General features: G+C 36.0%; 1 long non-coding RNA gene across 1 annotated transcript; it reads right to left on the bottom strand.

The window, feature by feature from the left end:
- Window positions 1–271: 271 nt before the first annotated feature.
- On the bottom strand, window positions 272–14106 carry LOC148679839 (uncharacterized). Its single transcript, XR_015945494.1, has 3 exons — window positions 14026–14106; window positions 3697–4164; window positions 272–3559 (listed from the first exon to the last, which is right to left on the bottom strand). It is a non-coding gene; the product is annotated as an uncharacterized LOC148679839 (long non-coding RNA).
- Window positions 14107–14808: the final 702 nt, after the last annotated feature.

Raw genomic sequence — 14808 nt, 5'->3', positions numbered from 1 at the left:
CTATATAAATAAACTTGCCTTGCCTTCATGTTAAAGTATCAATACTAAAGTACATAATAATATCAAACAACTATAAAATAATAATAATAAAAAAAAATCAGCTGAATTTTTTTTTTCAAATATATAATATATAGCATGTAATAATTTATGAAAAGAAGGTGCACCATGTACGTCAACACTTGAAGTGAATCAAACCCTTTCATCAAAGATGTTCTTAAACTATTTAAAAACCCAAATCCTTGACTTCGGACAATTTTGAAAAACTTTTTTAGTCCACTTCGAATGTTGACTACAGTAATTTAAGCAAATAATAAACAACATCTTAAAAACACATGACACTAACAAAATTATTTCAACAAATATACAGTAGTAACATGTATGTAGTAAGAAAACTTACCAATTAACGGTTTTTATTATAGAATTGTTACAAGTTTTACAGTTATTTCTTTTTCAGTAAATGAATGTATATTTTAAGTAGGCTGAAATTAAAAAAATTATTAATTATTTAACTCAACCTTGTTTTAGGTCTACATATTTGTGTGAACAGTCCTTTTCTGCTGTTACATACATAAAAAACAAACACAGATCACGTTCTGATGTTGAAGATGATTTGCGGGTAGCTGTATCAACCATCAGGCCACGAATGGAGCTTTTGTGTTGCCAAAAACAAGAACATCCATCCCATTGAAAGGTAAGGCAAAACTATTTTAATGTATAGGCTAGTAACTATAGGTAAAATACTGTGAACAGCTTTAAATGAGTTATTTTTATTGTTTGCATACCATTCACTTCCACAGTAGGAAAAACAATTACTATAAAAGTCAGTGGTTACAGGTTTTCAGCTTTCTTCAAAATATCTTCTTTTTCAATTTTCATTTTCGGGTGAGCTATCCCTTTAAGCTAAATTTATTGTTTATGTTTGACTAAAAATTTTGGTTAAGTCATGCCTGTCAAACCTTTCTCGGTTTTCTACTCTTGAACACCATGTGACTTGTATTAGTGTTGAGAATCACCAGGAGGAATGAAAACTACAAAAACAGAAACCACTTTAACTCGGGCCAAGAAGAAAACATGTGGGGGCGAATGGAGCAGTTTTCACTTATCAAATGTTAACCCCTTTCGTTTATGGGTGAACATCTATAACATGAGGGTTAATATTTATATCAAATCCTTCTATTTGTATCAATACAGCTGTGTTTATACATTATAGTGAAAAAAGGTTGTGTATGTAACATCAAAAGCGCAGCTCTGCAAACCTTCGATCTCTCCGGCCTCATATCAGCACATTTATGTATGCATTAGTTTGCCTGTTCTGTTGTTTTTGTGTTTCTTTACGCAGCAGGGAATGCTTTGATACTGCTGGATGACAAGAAGTGATGCGCTGCGTATTAGTGGGCGATTTAGTCCGTTTTTTGTCTTAGAGCCAGAAACACCACAGAGAGGGAATTGTCACTATTATATCAGGGAATGCATTCGTATGTGGAATAAACAGCATCAATGTGCTGTGTTTACGGTCACCATGGAGATGGGATGAGAAGTTCCAGAAAGAAATGTCTAATTTTGTAGGAACAAGTGACAGAGGCAGATCAACTAATTTAACCCCCGGCCAGATCTGGAAAACACAGAACTCTGAATATTGGTGGGCATCTTGGTTACACATCCAGTTAGTTATAAAAAAAAATGAGTTGACTTTTAAAAACTCAGTGAATCCATTGCCTTTAAAGTAATGAGTAGGCCCACATGGAATCTGCGCGCGCAGAATTCTGCAGATTTTCCACAGAATTACGCAGATATTTAGCCCATCATTAATTCCGTTTATTTACTTGAGTAAATGTGTGTAAATCTAAATTTATTCAGTTTATTAATTTCAGTTATTGACTATGAAAACCATGAAAATGGTTATCTGATTTATTCACAATGCAGCTTGTAATGTAATATTTTCTGTCGTTTAGTAGAGATATTATATGAGAGACTTGCTTTGTTTACCAGCTAAAGTGAATCTAATTGGATTTGCATTTTAAACATTAAATAAACGTTAAAAAGATATATATTTTTTATTTTACATATTAAGGTTTTAGTTATGATACTGACAAAAACATTCCACGGAAATCCGCAGATTTTTACCAAAATTTTCCGCAGAAATAGCAAAAAACATCTGTGATTATTAATTACTTGTTAGTTACAGTGATTAGTTATCTTTAAATGGTGAGTAAATTTGTTGCTTTTAAAGTCTTTTGTTGACTTTTAAAAACTGAGAAAAGTCATTGCCTTAAATGTGATTAGTTTATTTTACCCTAAAAAGTGAGTAACTGTTGCTTTTAAAGCAATTAGTTGAGTTGATAAAGTAACTTGCTTTTAAAGTGATTAGTTGACTTTACTTTAAAAAAAAAATTGTACCAAACTTTATGACCTCATAACTTTCCACCAGACTGTCATGCAGACCATAAAGCGGGCTTATTTAACTCAGACTACCAAACTGCCAATCACTGATGACCTTTCAACTAACTAGCCACACTCTTGAAACCACTTACAGCACCTTAGCAACTGTCCCATAGACTTACATTTCAAAAAACAAACTGCCATTGACTTTACATTGGACATACCAAAAACATATCAATTTATACTAGAAACATGCTAATCCATACAAGAAACATACTAACAATACACCAATCCATACTACAAACATGCTTATCATACTAGCAACATGCTAATTCATACTATAAACATGCTAATCCATAAAAGAAACATACTAACAAAACACCAATCCATACTACAAACATGCTTATCATACTAGCTAGCAATATGCTAATTCATACTAGAAACATGCTAACCTATATGTAGTTATTTATCTTTGCCAACTGTTTCAAACTTCATAAAAAACTACTTTCATTGTTTAATTTTTAAAACTACTTTAAACTTTCAGACTAGGCTGTCTCAAGCTACCATATTTGTCTACGAACTCTACTTCTCTAGTTTATTTTACTGCAGTATAACACTAATACAATAGGGCAAAATTAGACTGCATCTACATTTACAGAACAGAGCACAAATAATAATCAAATCAATAAGATAATGATGAAAAAATATATATATAAAACATAAAATAGACAAACACAAACAGAAAAAATAATACATTACACCACAAGGTCTTCTATATCAGTTACAGTTTTTTTCAGTTCCTCCTAATCTTCATCCTAATTTTGATTAATAATTTCAAAATCTGAGTGTCATTTTGGTGCAGTGGGTAGGACAATCACCTCACAGCAAAAAGGTCGCTGGTTCGAGCCTTGGCTGGGTCAGTTGGCATTTCTGTGTGGAGTTTGCATGTTCTCCCTGTGTTGGCGTGGGTTTCCTCCAGTTGCTCTGCTTTCCCTCACAGTCAAAAGACATGCGCTCTAGGTGAATTGGGTAAGCTAAATTGGTCGTAGTGTATGTGAGTGTGTGCAAGAGTGTGTGGGTGTTTCCCAGTACTGGGTTGCAGCTGGCATCCGCTGCGTAAAACATATACTGGATAAGTTGGCAGTTCATTCCACTGTGTGACCCCTGATGAATAAAGGGACTAAGCCGAAGGAAAATAAATGAATGAAGAAAAATTGCTAGTTGCTAGTCTTATTGCTAGTTGTGCATGAACAAACAGTAAACAAATAAAGCTGGCCTCATGTTCTGTTTCATAAATATAGTCACCACATATTATACACAACTGATAGAAATTATTTCCCAGAGATGGGTTGCAGCTGGAAGGGCATCCGCTGCGTAAAAAACGTGCTGGATAAGTTGGCGGTTCATTCCGCTGTGGCGACATCGGATTAATAAAGGGACTAAGCTGATAAGAAAATGAACGAATGAATGATAGAAATTATAAACTGAAATAAAGTCAAGGTCTGAAGCATCAGCTTACATCGTGTGGATCTTCCACACAGCAGAGCTTCAAGGACAAGTTTTCACATGACCTTCTCGTCTCCAAAACTTCAGAATTCCTCAGATGTGTTATCGCCACACTCAATGAAAAATAAAAGCAAGCAGGGAAAACAATGGAGAGCACAGAGCCAAAACAGACACAACAATGCCAGAGCTGTGAGGTGGGAGGAAACACTTTACAGCACTTTGATAGAGTCCCGAATCCCTCCACAGAACTTCAACACACAAGTTAACCTTCTGATAATCCTGGAAAAAAAAAACAGACATTTAAAAATAATTATATGACGAATGCGGCAAACTCCAAACATTCAGCATTGCATTGTAAAAAAATTCAGGGTCCCACACAATTCTTTTATGTTTTCCCCAACACAAATTAATCAAGTTAACTTAATTGTCCAAATTTAAGTGGATTGAACATCAACAATTAAGTTATCCCCCCCAAAAAAACTCAATATCAGATTTAACTTAATTTAAGTAAGCAGGATTGTTAGTGGTGTTAAGTTGGACATAAAGTCAACAAGCTAACGGTCTGCAATAGACAATGGGCATAAACAGGATTTAATGATGTCCTGTAGGCACATGCCTTCATAGGGGTTAGGGGTCAAGTTATTTCAACATACCTGGACCTGAAACAGCTTGACTTAACAGGACATGTCCTAAAGGCATAACAACAATTTGATCTTTTTTTAATACAAACAAATATGAGCAATTATTTGTACATTACAGCTTGGATGAGAATACAGTCAGAGAAATAAATCAGAAATATCGCTAACACTTTAGGTGAAGCCACAATTCATGATTTTAACTACTGGCTTATTACCTGCCCGTTATTAAGTTATAACCTGTTTTTTGGTAGTAATAATGTATGATATTCTACATGCCTAATCCTACCCAAAACCTTAACCCAACTTTTAATAACAATTAATAAACAGATTAGTAGTTTATTAAGCTCTTATAGTTCATTTGTTAATACCGCAAAAAATGACATAAAATAAAGTGTTATAATAAGTGTTATAATATTATAATAATACACCAAAAAAGTTTCTGGAACACTTTCTATAAAGCCTATGCATATAATGCGCAATCAAGGAGGCCTTAATGCATTATAATCAGGGCTTGACATGAACTTTTTTGATCACCAGCCACTGTGGCTAGTAGTTTTCCATCGTTACTAGCCACTCCCCATTTTCACTAGCCACAATTTTGTTGTTGGGAAAATATGTTTTATGCATAAATATGACTTTGGCATGGCTTGCGGCATGCTAAAATGACTTCATTCAGATTGCGTTTCTTTCCATTTGCCTCCTCGTTCATTTAACTGTGTTTTGTTTATGAGCTTACTCAATGAGCATGAGCAAATGGGTTATGCTTTCATAAAAAATGTCCCATTGCAATTAGTTTTCTTTCACAGGACTTTTCAGGACTCAACACAATAAGGATTTACGTTTTTTTTCTCTGCCCACACCAAACTAATTATTTCCTTGCCACAAATTTTAAATTATGTGTCAATACAAGCACAATACTGCTGTATACATACATTTTTTTATTCAACAAAACAGCTGACATTTAAAATATATATATATATTCACCGTCACGCATCTTACACTGTGCACAGTGGTCTGTTCTGGCTCAAGATCCCAGATCACCAGTTAACTTTGCATACAACAACATATTAAAGCAATAATATTGTAAAGGTCCTAAAGGATGGTTATCAAACTTTATTAACAAAAAAAAATAGAAAAAGAAAAAAAACAGCAAACAAAAGAAAGCGGGTAAAAACATTGTGTGTGTGATAATGAAAAGATGATGCTGCGCACATGGTTTGTTAGGCCAATTGATGATCTGTTCAAAGAATGGTTAAAGCGAAAGCGACAAATGCTGCTGCTTACAAAGAATCTCGAGCCCTTGAAGCACTGTGTGCACGAGCATAGCACTAGTTTCATTTCCAGTCACGATTGCTTCGAATGAGGAAAAGGCACAGGAGCTTTTAAACACTCGCGCGCATCAAATCATCTGTGCGCGCGACACTAAAGCCCTCGTCAGTGAGTGAGATAAGCCTGTCTCACCCTGCGCGTGATCCTCTCATTCGTTATTCACCTGCTTTCTTTTGCTCGCGTGAAAAGCTGTTTTTGTCAGTCTTGCTGCTTCTCGATTCTAAGATCACATTTGTACGCATAGAGACAATTGGTCATAAACTAACAGTCTAATCTAGTGACGACGAGCCAGCAGGGGCAATTTAAAGATGAGTTTCAGCCAGCCAAAGTGGCTAGTGGGAGGGGCTGTCAAACTGAAATCTACCCGCATTTGGCGGATGTTCATGAAACTATTAAAGCCCTGATTATTATGCATAAATAATGCCTTTTAAATGACCGTATGGTATACTGATATAATATCTGATAAACAATTATATAACAGTATATAATCAAAGTATACTTAATGCATTGTAATGCACAAATAAATCACTCATAAATGCTTATTTTGAGTATTTAAATGTAATATCAAGAGAGGAAACTTTAATATCATTGCTGTTGTTATGATTATTTTTCAGATTATTTATAATGCATTATAATACTTTTCACAAGGCAGCATGCATTACAATTAATTTAGAATAAATACAGGCTTGATTTGGTATTTTTGTTTTAACAACTGAAATATCAAAACATTCTTGTAATCTTCAAATTTTCAAATGAGTTGTTCCCTTGCACCATTAGAAAATATGATATTTTTCATAACATGAGAAATAGATTGTTTTGATGTTTATAGCATGGATTGATTTAATTTAATTGGTTGTTGTGTGTTTTGTATTTTTGTTTGTTTTATTATGATCTCAAAACAGATGTTCGCTGTTTGTGTAAAATACTTATTTAAAATGAGCTGAAACAACACAATTCTTGAGGGGCTTTTGAGATAACTTAATTCTTTTATGTTCAAGCCAATTAAATTTGTAAAAACTAACATTCAATCATTCATTCATTTTTTTTCGGCTTAGTCCCTTAAGTAATCAGAGGTTGCCACAGAGGAATGAACTACCAACTTATCCAGCATATGTTTTACGCGGCGGATATCCTTCCAGCTACAACCCAACACTGGGAAACACCCATACAGCCTTGCATTCACACACATACACTACGGAGAATTTAGCTTATTCAATTCACCTACACCCCATGTGTTTGGACTGTGAGGGAAACTGGAGCACCCGGAGGAAACCCATGCGAACACGGGTGCTCCAGTTTCCCTCACAAGTTAGCTTAATTCATTCATGGTTGTGTGGAATCTGTCATTTTTTACAGTGTGTGGCTAGAGAATCTGTTTTGAAGGTGCTATTAAGAATATACTAAGAATGCTTTTACTCCCCTTTTACTGACACAGTTACTTAGATTACTACGGTTTTACCGCCATAACTACAGTTAGGAGTTGTTGATTAAATTCAAAGTGCAAGAAAGCTGAGGAAGGGATTTAAGCTTTTTCTGTCTGAACTATTGTAACACTGTGTGAATCATCTGCTAATCTGAACGGGGATATAAATAAAAACAAGAATAGAAACTTTTACTCTACTGTACGCACTGCAGTCTGACATTTTAGCATGACCTTTTTGCTTCCTGAGGAAGAAAAGAAAAAGCGTTCACTAATTTTGGGAGATGGCATGGGTAAAACAATCAGGGTACAAGTACAAAGTCCACATTGTCCTTCATCTACTAAATAAATCTTCACTGAAAACATAATTGAGCTTCAGGGCATCTGACAGACCGGAAGATCAAGATATATGTGCGTTTTACTTTCAGGAGTTGATTTAAATAGTCCAAAACAAAGAACACAATTTCATTAAAGAGAGTCTACACCATGAAGAGGAGCTCCTGATTGAATCGACTGACTGCTGAATGAAAATCTAATGCTCATAGTGTGTGATGAATGTACATTTTGATTGTGTCATCTTCGAGCAGAACCTTCCTGAAGGAGCACAAATGGGCATTGTGTACAAGCTCTATTGCACTATACAAAGTGTCCCGTTAACTGGAGTGAAAGGTAATCAATAGAGAGCCATTTTCAGGTCTCCTGAGCAGATGTTCAGGCCTCGGCCCCCCCTGACAACAATCAAAAGTGTCATTACACACTGAGCTCCACCTGAACCCCACAAACACAATGCACTCAGCTTTAAATGAGAATCTTTAGTGGGTTCATCTGAATCAGGACAGGTTTGCAGCACACACTTTAAAAAATGATGGGTTCCACACAATCCATTTTTGTTGGGACAACATGAAGGAGTTAACTTAATAGTTTTTACAAATGTAACAGTGGATTTAACCAGGTATTTTAAAGATGGCCACCGAGTGAAACGACTTGTCTTAAAGGGACTGACGTAATCTGAGAACTTAACTGAAAACCACAGGAAGTGCATTTTCAGATTTCAATTTAAGATTACAATTGCAAACATTTTTTTTTTCTCTAAGTGACATGCACAAATGAATTGTTCACCACGAAACTAGCAATGTGAGCTAACAAAATCAACATTGTGTGCGTTTCCGAAAATCATCTTTAGCCAAATAAGGTCGCAAATTCCGTCGATACAAACTGTTGATTTGACGTTTTCCAAATCCATTGTTCTAATGAACCTTCGCAAACTGCAGCGCAAACTTATGTACTTGCAACTACACCTCTGGAGCTGTAGTTAGAAACATAGCTCCTGGTTGTGTTCTATTTCCAGTTATCCCCCCTATGCCCTATTCGTTTAGAAGATCTGAAATTCATACTTAGAATGATGATAAAAAAAAGTCATCTCTCTTAGGTGTAATTTGCTTTCAAATTGAGCTCCCTTTGTAGTGCATTTTGAAAACATTGATGTCATTTTAAACACAGCCGTGGCTTATGACGAAAGCTATAGGTGACCTATTATCACACCTGTCAACATTGGGATGTGAAAATAAGGGTTTTGTGACAATGATGAAACTAAAAAAGAAGGTAAAAAATCTACAAGGGGACCAGATTACTAAACTGAATGTTTATTGCTTTATGTTAAGATGTTCAGGCAGGCGTTTTAGGATATCCATGCTCAGATGCTATCAATAAATATGTTAGTTGGCTCTTTTTTTGTTTGAGAATTCATCAATAAACAAGAATAACCTGTAAAATGTCTCGTATTCAGTATAAAGTGACATTTTAAGTACTTGTTACTTTAATTTTCCAAACAGTAATTTTTGGGCTAAGTATCGATATAGGATCATTATCGCCGATACTCGCCTTTATTTTACTCACTATCGGATCAGATGGGAAGCCATTGGTATCGCACATCACTAGTTTTCATGCCTAAACAAAGCAAAAGCCCAGAACAAACTTGCATTGAAGAGCAAGGGGTGGCCCCTGGTGGTTCGGTGATAAGTGTTGCGTATAGGCAGGATCGGCTCTATAATGTATATTTAACACCCTTCAGGGAAAGACTGAAAATACGGGAGGATACGGGAAAATACCTTAACGGGATAGAACTGTAAAATACGGGAGAATCCCATGAAAAACAGGAGGGTTGACAGGTATGCCTATTATTTAAAAGTCTAATTTATGTCACGTCTCCGAAGCTTAAGAAAACAAAAAAACTTAGGTTAATGCTTAAGTTTAATTTATAGTAGGTTATTTATGAAGTATCTGTACTGCATGTGACATGAGCCTGCTGGTTAGAACATTTCTGCAGTGGTTCACGTTTGTCAAATGTGGTTCAAACGATGGATCAGTGACAGAGAACTGTAGTGGTCATGAAGGAGTGGAGAGCATGAGACTGAGTCCTGCGACGCTCCAGGGACTGACGAGTCTTCGCTGAGGTTCAGCTCCCTGCCTTCGGCGCCTAGACTGCAGCTCTGTACAAGACGTTTGGCCAGTGGAGAAATGGTCGCACCCATCTGAGCCTGGTTTCTCTCCAGGTTTTTTTTCTTTACTTTCGCCAATTGGTAAAGTTTTTTTTCCACGCTGCTATCGCCACTAGCTTGCATGATTCGGGATCTGTAGAGCTGTGCATCGATGGATTTGCTCTTCAGTGTTTGGACTCTCAGTAATGATTATTAAACCACACTGAACTGAGCTAAACTCAACTGAACTTAAACTTTGAAAACTGAACTACTCTGTTTCAATTTACTGATCTCTTATTTAAAGCTGCTTTGACACAATCTACATTGTAAAAGCGCTATACAAATAAAGGTGATTCGAATTGAAAAACAGAGAAACTACGGGTTTTGGGAAACACTCGTTACTACATCATTCTTTTTCTTTTTACGTTGTTGTTTGGGAAACGCATCCCTGGTTATTTTTGATTTCATAGGCACTCTAAAGGCCTGATTTTTAAAACTATATGTTTATCGTTCTTGGTGTGAACGGGCCTTAAGACTGAATGTTTTCTTTGTGATTCACCAGCGTATCAGCAACAAGACAACAGCATGTGATCGTTCACCTTGGATTTCAGCTCTGAAATAAGAAAACCTTCGCGCAATTTCCTGAAGGCACGGCAGGTCGTCTTTAATCTGTGACAGAGAGGAAGATAGGCTGTTTGTTGAATAACACATCATTCCCAGCCTCTCACTTTGAGGAATGTGAGGGAGTTTTAAGAGAGCGAGACCTTCACACCAGAAATGTGTCGACACTGGGAAAAGACGCAGAGGTGAGAATGCTGACAGCGAAGTGACCCGTCTGTGCTAAAGCTGCTTAATAATGTCCCACAACCTGCTCAAGGATAAGAGCTGAATGAAGACTTCTCCACAGCCAGACTGATCTTTACACTTTTATTCATTGATTTTCTTTTCGGCTTGGTTTCTTTATTAATCAGGGGTTGCCACAGCGAAATAAGCTGCCAACTTATCCAGCATATGTTTTACGCAGCAGATACTCTTCCAGCTGCAATCCATCATTGGGAAACACCCATACACACTCATTCACACACATACAATATAGACAATTTAGCTTCCCTAGTTCACCTATAGCGCATGTGTTTGGACTGTGGGGGAAACTGAAGCACACGGAGTAAACCCACGCCAACACGGAGAGAATGTGCAAACTCATGCAAAAATCTAGAACTTTTCTTATTTTAACCAGTCTAAGAAATTTAATTAAAAATTGTTGCAAAAAATCTATTGAACAGAAATTGGAGGAAAATGATAAAAGAAATAAAACTGAACAGGAAGATTATTAATTCTGATGTCATCTGTAATTTCTCAACCTAACGCTTGCATGTTCATAATAAAAGAGAAAGAGAGATTTTCGTTTGATTTCATGGAGATTTCAATAGCAGGTCAAAACAAGCTCTCATTATTTCAGCTGAAGCTGAGCTGTTCTGTCTGCTGAGATATAGTCAATTGATTTAATACGTTCTCTAATTTGTCACGCATCTCACATTACTCTATACACACATTATTACAGTTTATTCAATTACTGTAAATTATATCAATTGAACGGAGGAGCCTGTTGAGAATATTTCACGGAGTCGCTTATGTTTTGGATGACAGGTAATTATCTAGACAGCATGAGCACTTTACATTAGCGCTGATGTCACAGTGCAAATGCTAAATAATACAAACAGAACATAATTATTATGGGTCTAGCATCGCATTAGATTTGATTTGAACCCCTGACCGAAACTTTCATTTGTGCTATAATGAACTGTACTTTAGTAAGCATTATTTCTTAACCAAAAAACACACAAAAATGTAATGTAATGTAATGTGTGTATTTATATAGTGCATTTATCGTGAAGTATGCCTCTAATTCAGCTAGTGTTTCAGAAGTGTTACTGCAGAGCAACACAAACAGCATGCAGAACTATAAATGCCCGACCACGCGCAAGGCAGGCACCAAACGCTTAACGAAGAAGTACAAATTAGCCTTTAGCTTCAGTGAGTAACCAGTCTTGGACTGCAGAGTGTTATAGCTGTGGTATGGTAAAAAGATATATATTTATTAACTGAAAAAACATATTCATTAGATTTATTTAATTGTTTTTAAAGGGTCATGACAGTCCCCAATTTCTGTTCGAGTCTACCGCAGAATTGTGTCATATATGCACTCTAATGGGCATGGAGCTCCGCAATCAGAGGCAGGAGTGGGCGTGGCCAGCAGAGCAGGGGAGAAAGGAGAGGAGCGAATAACTGTTATCAGTCGGCTCACAAAATGAGACACAAACAGAAAGGAGACCCATGACTTTATATTTTACAAAGTTAAAATTCAAAGAAATAAACAGTAATTTAATGCCCTGCTACATTTGTCATTTGTAATTTCATATACACACAACCACAATTTATATCATTATAAAAATATTATAGTGTTCATATAAACACTATAAATCAGGACTTCTCCTTCAATCCCCGGGTCTGAATGCAGACTCAGTGCAGCAGGTCTCTTGCCCTATCTATTTTAACCATTAGCCCTGCTGGTAATCTGGACCATTTAGGCAAACACAGCAGTGCAGCGATGTGTCTAAATGTGAACGAACTCCTGATAAAAGACAACGTCCTCCATTCTCCGCCATACTCTTACTGCTCTCCCGACAAAAATGCTTGCTGCACACAAACAGCTTTGCTGTATCAGCCCTGACAAGATTGTGGGGAAAAACATGCAACAAAACTCGTGGATCATGGAAACAAACACATACGACCCTTCAATAACAAACTAAATACTGTGTGCCGTGGGTCGGTGGGCGCGGTCATCATATTGTCTCACAGCTTGGCACTGGCAGGTCTGTGTCTCGCCTTTGGAAAGCATGCGCAGTCATCAATAATTAAAAAACCGGCTCTTCTCATAGGATAAGAAAACTGAGCTTTGAACAATAGTGAGAAATCGACGCGTCCTTTTTGCGCTACATCACCGATTTTGATCCTGCCCCAAAAATGATTTCAAACCCGGAAGCTGAAATTAGCTGACAATAGCTCAAAACTATCCAGTTTTCCCCACAATTAAAGCTAACAGGTGCTAACATTGTCTTAACTGATCCTCAACACACACAAATCTGTTAACATCTCTAAAAAAAGTACTCAAGGGTTTCTTGAACCTTTAAGGTAAGTGGTTGCAAACAGTTTATATGGGCTGAAGTGACGAACAAATTCAATGTTGGAATGTTCAACTCGATTTGTTTGTTTAAATTCAGCCCATATAAATTGTTTGCAATCACTTACCATAAAAATTGTAGTAAATCCGATGAATCATTGTTGTTAGTGTAGCTATTAGTTCAGTTTTCAGTACATTAGAATGTGTCCTGTTTAATTATACTTTATTTTTTTTAACTGAAAATAATGAATGTCATACTGTACTTTTCCATTTACAGAAGGCAACTGTTGAAATGTTGTTCAGTATAACAGTAGCTTATAAACCATAAAATAATATCAGGATCATTTAGAACTATTAAGAAAAATTTTATGACATATTAAAAGACTCAAAAATGCACAATATTTAAAAAAAGTTTATTCTTTCAACCCACTTGTTTTACACCATTTATCAGCATGTCTAATCATTAAAAAATAAATAAACAAATATATATATATAGCTTAAGAGAGCTAATAATATTGACCTTAAATTGTTTTTCAAAAATTAAAAACGGCTTTAATTTGAGCCAAAATAAAACAAATAAAACTTTCTCCAGAAGAAAAAATATTATCAGACATACTGTGAAAATTTCCATGCTCTGTTAAACATCAAGGAAATAATTGACAAAAAAACAAACATTCACAGGAGGGAACAATATTTATTATGATTATCTGTTATTTTATAACAAACTAAGTCAAATCAGAATAAATATGTTTTTTTTTATTGTACCTAAACATATATTACACTAGATGAAAATTGAGTATTATTTCACCAATTCTAAAACATGTTATTTCTCACAAAAAGTTACAAAGTCTGTTTGTAAAACAACTGTGTTGATAAATGTAAATGTTAAAAGAATCACACACTTGAGAAAGAAAAGCAGCGCTGCATCAGGACTGCTCAACACTGCCCTCTATTGCTGGAAAGGGGTGAAAAAAACTATGATGATTCAGCCAGACAAGAATGTCATGAAGAAATCACCAGTAATTATCCATTATTATCAGAAAATACAAATGTTGGGGGAAGGATTAGGAAGGGGTGAGCAGGAACAGGTCATACCTTGTCCAAACCCTGCAGCTGCTCCGATGACCAAGAAGATCAATCCCAACTGAACTCCATTCCAAAGTCCTGACATCCACTAACCTGCAGCTCCTCCAGACGCCCTTCCTGATGACTAATGAGACGAAATCGGCACAAGCTGTCACAGAACAATGTGGAAGTGACACGGAAATTACACTAATAGTAATGACTAACAGTTTTCATAGTCTGGAGGCATGTTTATATAGTGGCCTGAGGGAAACTAAAGTACAGGCTGAAAAACTAAACACTCCTCATTTCCAGAGGGATACACTTCTGGATTTTAAAGGAACACTTCACTTTTTGGGAAATAGAGTAAAACATTAAGTTTTACCATTGTTAAATCCACTAAGTCTATCTCCAGGTCAGGCAGGAGCACTTTTAGCTTAGCTTAGCATAGATAATTAAATCGGATTAGACTATTAGCATCTCACTCACTCACGCAAAAAAAAAATGTGTTAATAATTAATAGGATATGTTTTATTGTTTAAAGCTTGATTCTTCTGTAGTTATATTGTGTATCAAGATCGACAGAAAATGAAAAGATGCATTTGTTTAGGTCGATATGGCTAGGAACTATTCTCTTGTATCATAGCTGCAGCAAGTGCAATCATAATACGCACATCATGAAAGTAGTCCACCAATAGGTGCAGTACTGTGTGTTTTCAATAGTGTACCTGCTGCATCCATGATACTGCAGCAAAGTTCCTTGATTATTATGCTGAATTAGTTCCTAGCCATAAATATTGTATCATATGTTTTCAA

The sequence above is a fragment of the Danio rerio genome, chromosome 19 (genome assembly GCF_052040795.2).
Source record: "Danio rerio strain M-AB ecotype USA chromosome 19, GRCz13ab, whole genome shotgun sequence".
NCBI lineage: Eukaryota > Metazoa > Chordata > Actinopteri > Cypriniformes > Danionidae > Danio > Danio rerio.
This window is presented reverse-complemented; position numbering and strand designations above follow the sequence as displayed.